Raw genomic sequence first — 10,000 nt, forward strand, 5'->3', positions numbered from 1 at the left:
ATCACCACGAGATTCGATGAACGGAAATGGTGAATAAATAAACGTAGGCATAATGTGTATTAATAAAACACAACACAGACATACTGTAGGCTATAAGGATAAAAAATAGGCCTACATATATAAAAAACAAATTATTTGTTTACTTTATTCTAATTTTGACTATCTGTTGTTGTTGTCGTGAAAAAGGCATACAAATGGACTTGTAAACAATCGTTTCAGTTGTCATAAGGCCTCGGTGATGTTTATGGGAGTGCAACCAACAAAGAAATATCCATCAAAATCTGTTTACGGACAACATCGGAGCTGTTGTCAACACCGTCTGGGAGATTATTTGAAGCAGGGTGGCAAAAGATTATTGCAGACGGCTAACATGTTTCTTTTTCTCAAATCAGAATAGTGTCCTCCTTTAGTTTACGTCAGGGATTAAAAGATACAAAGCTCGTCTTTGTGTGCCTCGTAATAATTACAACGGTATAAACAGGCGTGAATCATGTGAGTCGAAAACAACAGTGAAGTGTTGACAGACAATATTCTGCTCATCCCAAGAAGACAAATGTGGCATAAAAAACGGATGGCATAGAATTGCAATGAATCAATAAATCACCAATCAATAGACCAGCCTACCCGTCAATCAATTAATCCGACAACCAACTGCAAATGTATTACTATACTATACTAGCCAATGTTTCATAAATAACAATGTATACTGTGCATAGCTTAGCCAGTATGCTCACCAGACTGTTATAATACGATACTTTGAATGCTTTCACCCTGATATTGTTTTTGACTAAGCGCCAATCATTGAACACAAGAACACGGTTGAGAAGAGAGGAAACTGCAAAAGCATTCTGGGTGGTGTGATCTCTGTTGTTCAGTGACCTTTAGATTACTCTGATGACCATATGTCCAAATCGGAGTCAAAAGAAGAGTTAAAAGTCATGGTGCACAAATCGCAAAGTATTCGTGAGGTCTGGTTCGCTTGTTCCAACTCTTTTAACATTTCAATTCAGCCACGCGCCTGCCTGCAACAATTCGTGCCAGAAGTAACGGTCCGCTGTTAACGGTGTTACTTCTACTTTGACATAGGCTACTGAGGGGAAAATGAACTTTCAAGGGCAGCTTCGTCAACTCATCTAATGCGAGATAGCCTACTTTGTGGATGATCACTTGCACAATATCTGCTTAGGAGCGTTGCATCGTACTTCCGTTTGTAATTGAACGACAGGTTGAACAAGAAACATGCTACTATTTAATTCCTGAGTTGCGTCCCCTGTACTCTCCCTCTCGCACACACTTGACAGCCGGGCAGAGGGGCTGGACTCTACGCCTGTTGATCCGATCAGAAAAGGGAAGCTTGCGAAACACCGGTGTCAAAGTATACGCAAAACCTCAAGCCAGCGAATGTCATCATTTCAATATTGTTCATAGTTAAAAATTAAAATAGTAATAATAAGCTAATTCTTTCTGTATTATTTCACAAATATAGCTTAACGACTTTGTATAGTCTACGATCGACCGCCGTTTAAACATGTCCTCACTGCACAGCACTATACATTAGTTTGTTTACAAAGCGCCGCACTCAAATTATTTCGCAACAAAAATAAAATGCTAACAGTTTGCTAAACAGAATAAAAGCTTAAGGAAATGTAATTCCTACCTTGGCAGACCCGTTAACTCCGCTGTCTTGTCGCATAAACTACTGCAAAGCTCCAAGTGAAAATACGTCCCAGAAAGACAGCCTCTCTCCTGGTCTTTCTGCCAGTGGGCTACGTAGTTTTTCATTCGCTTCTTCTCTGGACTCGCTCCTGCCCCCTCCCTCTCTCGCGCGCGCTCTCTCCAACCGCCTACTTCCGGTGTTTTTTTTTTTCGTGTGTGTGTGTGTATGTTTGGTTTTTTTCTTTCCATTTAGAAGCGGCTGCAGTTCATTCAGTGGCAGAGTCTAATAATTCGGCCTACTTTACACTTCACACTCAATTCAGTTCTCTCTACATCTCCATTCATGCCAATCTACAAACGTTGTACGGAACATTCTGTGTGGTTTATTATCAATGGCCAAATGAAATGGCAAATTGCATTCAGCAATAGACTACCATGGCAAACCCTGACAAATGTCATAGGATGTGAGATGGCTGCACGCAACAATTTACGTAAACCAATAACTGTGCATTCGTAGCCCACTGGGGGTCCTTCAGGGCAAAATGTGGCAATCTTAATAAGACTATTTCATTATTTTTTTACTTTGCAGCTTTGCCCCCTACAGCGAAACAGACAAACAGAATGCAGCAGATGTTTGTAGGTTAACTGGAACATATGGCATCCCACTTGAAAATCACCCGAACTTACTCATCTCACTTCTGCATCCATCAATACTGTATCTCCATTAATAGCAAACTCTGTGGTTTTCATGCATTGCCATTATAAGACTTCACTGGCTCTAATGCACTGAGGAGAAGTGTATTGTACATTATACATGTACTAGCCACATCCGTCAGCTATAGACAAGGTGTTGCAATATGGCCCTGTACTTTCACTGTACATTATATTGTACATTATACATGTACTAGCCACATCCGTCAGCTATAGACAAGGTGTTGCAATATGGCCCTGTACTTTCACTGTACATTATATTGTACATTATACATTTACTAGCCACATCCGTCAGCTATAGACAAGGTGTTGCAATATGGCCCTGTACTTTCACTGTACATTATATTGTACATTATACATTTACTAGCCACATCCGTCAGCTATAGACAAGGTGTTGCAATATGGCCCTGTACTGTTACTTTACACCTGCAGATTGCCATGTTGCTGGCACTAAATGGTAACTGATGCTGCCGTTACCTTTACTTCAGAAGTGGGACTCAGCTCCATGTTGAGGTGATGGGCTAAATGGTCAACATGGATGAGAATGTGATAATGAATGTAAATCAGAATGACTCATTTATTTATCCTGATGTCAAGACCTTGTACAATTTGTATATTCATTCTCACCTGTAAGATATCAATGACTCATAATAATAATAATAAAAATAATAATACAAATTGTGTTTGTCATTCATTTATATTGGACTTCAAGCATATGCACAAGCAGCGGTGTAGTCCAGGGATTTTTCAGTCAGCATTGCGTATACCCACTTCTCAAAACCAAGCGTTTATCCTGTGATGTATGGGCTGCTTAAAAAAAAATAAGAGTATACCCACTTCTTTCAGGGACCACTACACCACTGATCACAAGGTGCTTTCCACAGCATGTTACAGGAATTACACTCAGGCCAACACTGTATACACACACACACACACACACACACACACACACACACAGACACACACACATACACACACACACACACACACACACACACACACACACACACACTCACACACACACACACACACACACACACACACACACACACACACACACACACTCACACAAACACACTCACACACACTCACACTCACACACACACACACACACACACACACACACACACACACACACACACACACACACACACACAGGTTGTCTCGCCTCTGTGGGTACGGAGGATCAACTACTTGCCTCTGTGGGCATAGCAAGTCATTTTATTCTTTTTGTCTCAAATGTATTTTTGTTTAACATGAATGACCACGGTACTGAGGGTGGGTTATGTCAAAAACATGAGAACCCTTACAAATGAGGCCAGCGTTAGACTAAGGAGAACCACACGAAGCGGCTTTGTGAGAGGTTAAGAAGTTCATTTCGAGGATTTTTACAGTTAGTTGTGGAACTGGATTTTCATTCAAGGCATGTTTTGCATTTCTCTGCTCCCACAAGTAGCAAAGGCCATACACAGTTTTCTATTCCATCTATGCACAAACAGACGGTGGCTGGTTTTGCCGATAACAGAAATAATCAGACATGGTGTTATGGTCTTTCTCTGTGTCTCTGTGATGCTGTGAATGGAAATAGACAGCTTCAGGTGTCAGGCTGGCTTGTGCCTCCCCCTGATTTATGGAACACACTGCTGAGAACAGGTTGACCTCTAGTGGTGTAAATGTGTAAACACGCCTGCTGCTGGCATACAATATGAGATTTAAACATTGAAGAACAGGAGACTTTCTATAAACCGGGATTGAGGAGAGCAGGCAACAATCTTCAAAATGGTAGTTGTGTGTGTGAATGTGTGTGTGTGTGTGTGTGTGTGTGTGTGTGTGTGTGTGTGTGTGTGTTTACAGAGGCTTTGATGTGTCTACACAGCTTCACAAACACACATGCACACACACACACACACACACACACACACACACACACAAAAACACATACACAAACGCACACACAGTCATTCTTATGTTACCTTACTACAAGGTGAACATGGGATACAGAGAGCGAAGGTTTACACAACCTCAACTCAGTACAAAGGGATGTGTGTGTGGGAGGGACATGGCCGCTCTCTGCACCAAACAGTGAGAGTGTGAGAGGAAATGATAGATGACGGGCAGAGAGAGAGAGATTGCTAGGAAAGGGTTGCCACACACACACACACACACACACACACACACACACACACACACACACACACACACATTCACAGAGGAAGCTGCACGCGTCTGAACCAGAAGCAGAGCACACTTTCATAACCACTCACTTCCCCTTCCACACTCAAGGTATAAAATATGGGCTCTGCACCACATCAGCAGGACAGGGCAGAAAATCACACACACACACACACACACACACACACACACACACACACACACACACACACACACACACACACACAGACACACACACACACACACACACACACACACACACTCAGGCTATCTTGTAGATCTAGGGACGTATTGATTGCCTGTTCCGATTGGTAGCTTGCCAGGCTGAAAAGATGGCTGCTGCCTTCAGAGAAAAAAAGTTGAGTCAACAAATGCCACATGGGGAACACTTTTCATTCGTACACTCACACACACACACACACACACACACACACACACATACACACACACACACACACACACACACACACACACACACACACACACACACACACACACACACACACACACACACACACAATATGTGTGTGTGGGAGGGACATGGTGTGTGTCTGCACCAAACAGTGAGAGTGTGAGAGGAAATGATAGATGACGGGCAGAGAGAGAGAGATTGCTAGGAAAGGGTTGCCACACACACACACACACACACACACACACACACACACACACACACACACACACACACACACACACACACACACACACACACACACACACACAGTGCCCCCACCTCCCCAATATAAACACTCAAACATTCAACCATGCTTAAAAATGCTTTCATTTGGACTTTAGAATTTAGACTGCTTTTCTTTAGAATTTGGTAAAAAACCAAACCTGTCACAGATCAGTGATGCAAATGCCAAGATTAAAATGTTGCATGAACATTCGCTTTGCACGAGCAGGTTATGACTCAATATAGAAACCCAGACACACACACACACACACACACACACACTCAATATAGAAACCCAGGTCCCCAAGCAGCCATTGTAGTGAGAATTGAGCGTTCAGATTTTAGCAGTGGTAAAAATGAGGAGGGTTCAGTGTGTAAATCAAGTTAAATCTCCAGTTATGAAAGCTATAAAACTGCTGTCTGTTTCTAATTCTCACCCCTCCCTTCTCTTCTACCACCCGCATCCCCCTTTTCTATCTCTCTTCCTTCAGTCTCTTATGTGCTCACATACACACACACACACACACACACACACACACACACACACACACTCTCTCTCTCTCTCTCTTCCTCCAGTCTCTTATGTGCTCCAGCAGGGCTCTGGCCCTGGGTGCTGTAATGCGACTTGGGACAGTTTTATTGTATATTCTATATTCTATATACATGAAAATTGAATTGAAAATTTGCATTAAAGTACTGTCAGTGGTTTTAGAATACTTCACAAGATGATCTATGGAACTCGTTAACAGTCACAGGGGTTTGAAAACGCACGGATGGAAACACAGACCACATAATCTGCTAGAGATTAGCGGCAAAGTCTACTAGAAGCCTTCCTCAAGGTGTGCGTGAGGAGGAGCTAATCTCCTTGGATTAGGTGCCCTGATAAGAGATTCATGGCCTGCTATCACATATTCATCCTCATCTCAGAGGACCTTCTCCTCTCCTGACCCTTGTGTTCATCTTTATGTGATTCGACAGACTAGCCAAAACCACAGCCACACACACACACACACACACACACACACACACACACACACACACACACACACACACACACAGCCACAGCCTCGGAGAACAGTGACGTAAAGGTCAGCACATACCAGTCTTCTGTTGTCACCACGATGGTGCTTTATCTTTGTTTATATCCATGATTTGCAGAGATGGAGGCTGGATCAATTGCTTCTTTGACCGCAAATACCCTTTTCTAAAGTTGTACATTCTACATGTCTAACCCTCTATGCAAACTAAGGGTTTTATTTTGGCTCGGGCATGCCTACGATATACAATGATATATATGCTAGTCATCGCCCCAATAGCCTTATAGATATGGATTTGTGCAGTGAAGAAAAAACAGACAGTCTACATGTTGTCAGGAACCACTTGGCTAGAATCTAGACCAAAGACGGGACTAGAAGTGGATTAAGGTTTATGCGTGTTCGTCTCTCTACGTTTTGCCTTATATATATATATATTTATATATAATATTTGATTGAACGCCCTTATTCCTGCAGCTTTTTTCCCCTTCCTTGCAACTATAATTAATCTGACTCCATTAAATGTAGGAATTGATTTAGCATTCATTGTTGCTCTGTTAATACAATATTGTTAGCCGTTAAGTAACCTATAGTCATTTCTAATGGATACCTATAGCTTGTTATAAATAAATATCTCGATTAATCTTTATTGATCGTGTCTCCCAGGATGTTGCCTTGGGTGTTTTCTATGGTAGGCATACGTATGCCACAGACACAACCTGCAGCTAGTCTGGTGAATGGTGCAGAGGCTGCCACAGACTGCTACACACACACACACACACACACACACACACACACACACACACACACACACACACACACACACAGCTGCTGTAGGGACTGAGAGGCAGGATGCTGCACCAGCAAAGTTTGACCATTCAGTCCAATGCAGAGGCCGAAGGGCAATCCACCACTTTAAAATACAATGTTTGACAGTGCAAGGACAGTTATTTGTCAGGTGCCAGGTGTCAGGTTGTCAGGTGATTAGCCTGGTACTTGAAGATATTTGCTTTTTGGTTTTAAGCTCATCCTAGTCATGCATTGCGGTAGAAACGTTACCATGAAATGAGCATGCTTGTTTGTGAATTCAACAGAGGCAAAAAAAAAAGTGGATCTGAGCATCGAGCATCACAATTTATTTTGTCAGGTGCAAGTTACTAATTCAGTTAGACATTCAAACCCGAAAATGAATCATCTTAAATCACAAGTACCTAAAAGAAAATAATATACTTAACATTATTTTAACATCATTGGCTGCTCAAGTGATTTGCTACAAAATATTCAAAGTGCTTGCTGCCATGTTCCCCTTAAATGCCAAGTTCAGGGGCAGACCTGGGGGAATTGATCACCCAATGGAAGTGTGTCAGTGTTGGCCCTGCCAGGCACCACAAAATGAGGATTCATGGGTGGAGGACTAAAGTTATTTATGGGTGGAGGGGGAGGGAGGGGTGCAGCCTGCAGGGCTAATCAATTCCACTGCAGGACTGAGACCACTTCACCACCCACACACACACACACACACACACACACACAATAGGACTGAGACCTCTTCACCACCCACAAAGAGACCATTCTAATTAAACTTAATCTTGCAAAGTCATACAACACTCAATACTCTTAGTACCAATTCCCTTATTTGAACCTTGTGCAGTGAAGCAATGGGAAGTAACAGGGATAAAGGGTAGAGATCATTAACCCTGCATTGTGTAGACAAGTGTGTGTGTGTGTGTGTGTGTGTGGACAAGCGCAGTCCAGCACCCGACTCAAACTCGCAACCTCAGGCTTGAGAGGTGGGTGTGCTAGCAAGGAGGCTTAAACCCTCGGGCATGGGAGGTGGGTGTGCTAGCAAGGAGGCTTAAACCCACGGGCATGGGAGATGGATGTGCTAGCAAGGAGGCTTAAACCCACGGGCATGGGAGATGGATGTGCTAGCAAGGAGGCTTAAACCCTCGGGCATGGGAGATGGATGTGCTAGCAAGGAGGCTTAAACCCTCGGGCATGGGAGATGGATGTGCTAGCAAGGAGGCTTAAACCCTCGGGCATGGGAGATGGATGTGCTAGCAAGGAGGCTTAAACCCACGGGCATGGGAGATGGGTGTGCTAGCAAGGAGGCTTAAACCCTCGGGCATGGGAGATGGATGTGCTAGCAAGGAGGCTTAAACCCACGGGCATGGGAGATGGATGTGCTAGCAAGGAGGCTTAAACCCTCGGGCATGGGAGATGGATGTGCTAGCAAGGAGGCTTAAACCCTCGGGCATGGGAGATGGATGTGCTAGCAAGGAGGCTTAAACCCTCGGGCATGGGAGACGGGTGTGCTAGCAAGGAGGCTTAAACCCTCGGGCATGGGAGATGGATGTGCTAGCAAGGAGGCTTAAACCCACGGGCATGGGAGATGGATGTGCTAGCAAGGAGGCTTAAACCCACGGGCATGGGAGATGGATGTGCTAGCAAGGAGGCTTAAACCCACGGGCATGGGAGATGGATGTGCTAGCAAGGAGGCTTAAACCCTCGGGCATGGGAGATGGATGTGCTAGCAAGGAGGCTTAAACCCTCGGGCATGGGAGATGGGTGTGCTAGCTAGGAGGCTTAAAGCCACGGGCATGGGAGATGGATGTGCTAGCAAGGAGGCTTAAACCCTCGGGCATGGGAGATAAGTGTGCTAGCTAGGAGGCTTAAACCCACGGGGATGGGAGATAAGTGTGCTAGCTAGGAGGCTTAAACCCACGGGGATGGGAGATGGGTGTGCTAGCAAGGAGGCTTAAACCCACGGGCATGGGAGATGGATGTGCTAGCTAGGAGGCTTAAACCCTCGGGTTCTAGCGTCTGTTGTCAAGGTGTGGAGGACTAGGGGTTAACTCACAGCATGATACTGTACCTGCTCGCTCCCCTTACAATAAGAGAGTCAGGAGGTGCAGTAACAGTCAAAAGTTTGGACACACCTTTCATTTTTTGGATGAAGTGTTTTCTTTACTTTTATTATTTTCTACATTGTTGATTAATACTGAAGATATTTTAACTACGAAAGAACACATATGGAATTATGTACTAAACAAAAAAAAGTGTTATCTACCATGTAGAAAATAATAATAAAAGTAAAGAAAAAAACTTCTCAAAAAATGAGAAGGTGTGTCCAAACTTTTGACTGGTACTGTATGTGAGAAATGTCAACCCGGTGTGTCAAGGTGACTCTTGAGTGTACTTAAAAGGTGACTCTTGAGTGTACTTAAAAGGCGACTCTTGAGTGTACTTAAAAGGCATGTTCTATAACACTGACCCACACCGAATGAATTGAAACTAAAGGTCCATCTGTGTTTAAGATTCAAAAGGTTATTGGTCCAAAACTTAAAAGCCTTACAATGTGATACCACATGTTTTTAATGAAAGAGTCTACAGCATAATTTACAGGGTATGCAGAATGATACAAGCAGAACTTACTCATAGGCCCTGTTTAAACAGACATTGGACAGACGTGGTGATCACACACTATGTTTTTATAAAACGGTAAATACAGGTAACACAGAAACATGGATGAAACCCAAAAACTATTTTAAATGGTAAATGTTAATAATGTTTGAGCATGCTGGTAGCCTCTGGATATGGGGCATTACAGTTCAAGACCCTGTCTTACAGCGTCTGTTAAACAAAAAAAGCACCAAAACCAATTCTAATACCGTTCCAATCAGATCAATAACGGGAGAGGAGAGGGGAGTGGGAGAACCATTTACGCTTCCAAAATGTCAGGCCAGGAACCTCA

General features: G+C 43.4%; 1 protein-coding gene across 1 annotated transcript in view; it reads right to left on the reverse strand.

Annotated features, from left to right (window-relative positions):
• stat5a (signal transducer and activator of transcription 5a) overlaps positions 1–1,770 on the reverse strand; it is an 89,049-nt gene extending 87,279 nt beyond the window's left edge. The window contains exon 1 of the mRNA XM_080856679.1: positions 1,658–1,770. The gene's annotated coding sequence lies outside the window, so the exon portion shown is untranslated. The remainder of the gene's footprint in view (positions 1–1,657) is intronic.
• Between the last annotated feature and the right edge of the window lie 8,230 nt (positions 1,771–10,000).

This window comes from Sprattus sprattus (assembly GCF_963457725.1).
Source record: "Sprattus sprattus genome assembly, chromosome: 18".
In the NCBI taxonomy this organism is placed as follows: Eukaryota; Metazoa; Chordata; class Actinopteri; order Clupeiformes; family Clupeidae; genus Sprattus; species Sprattus sprattus.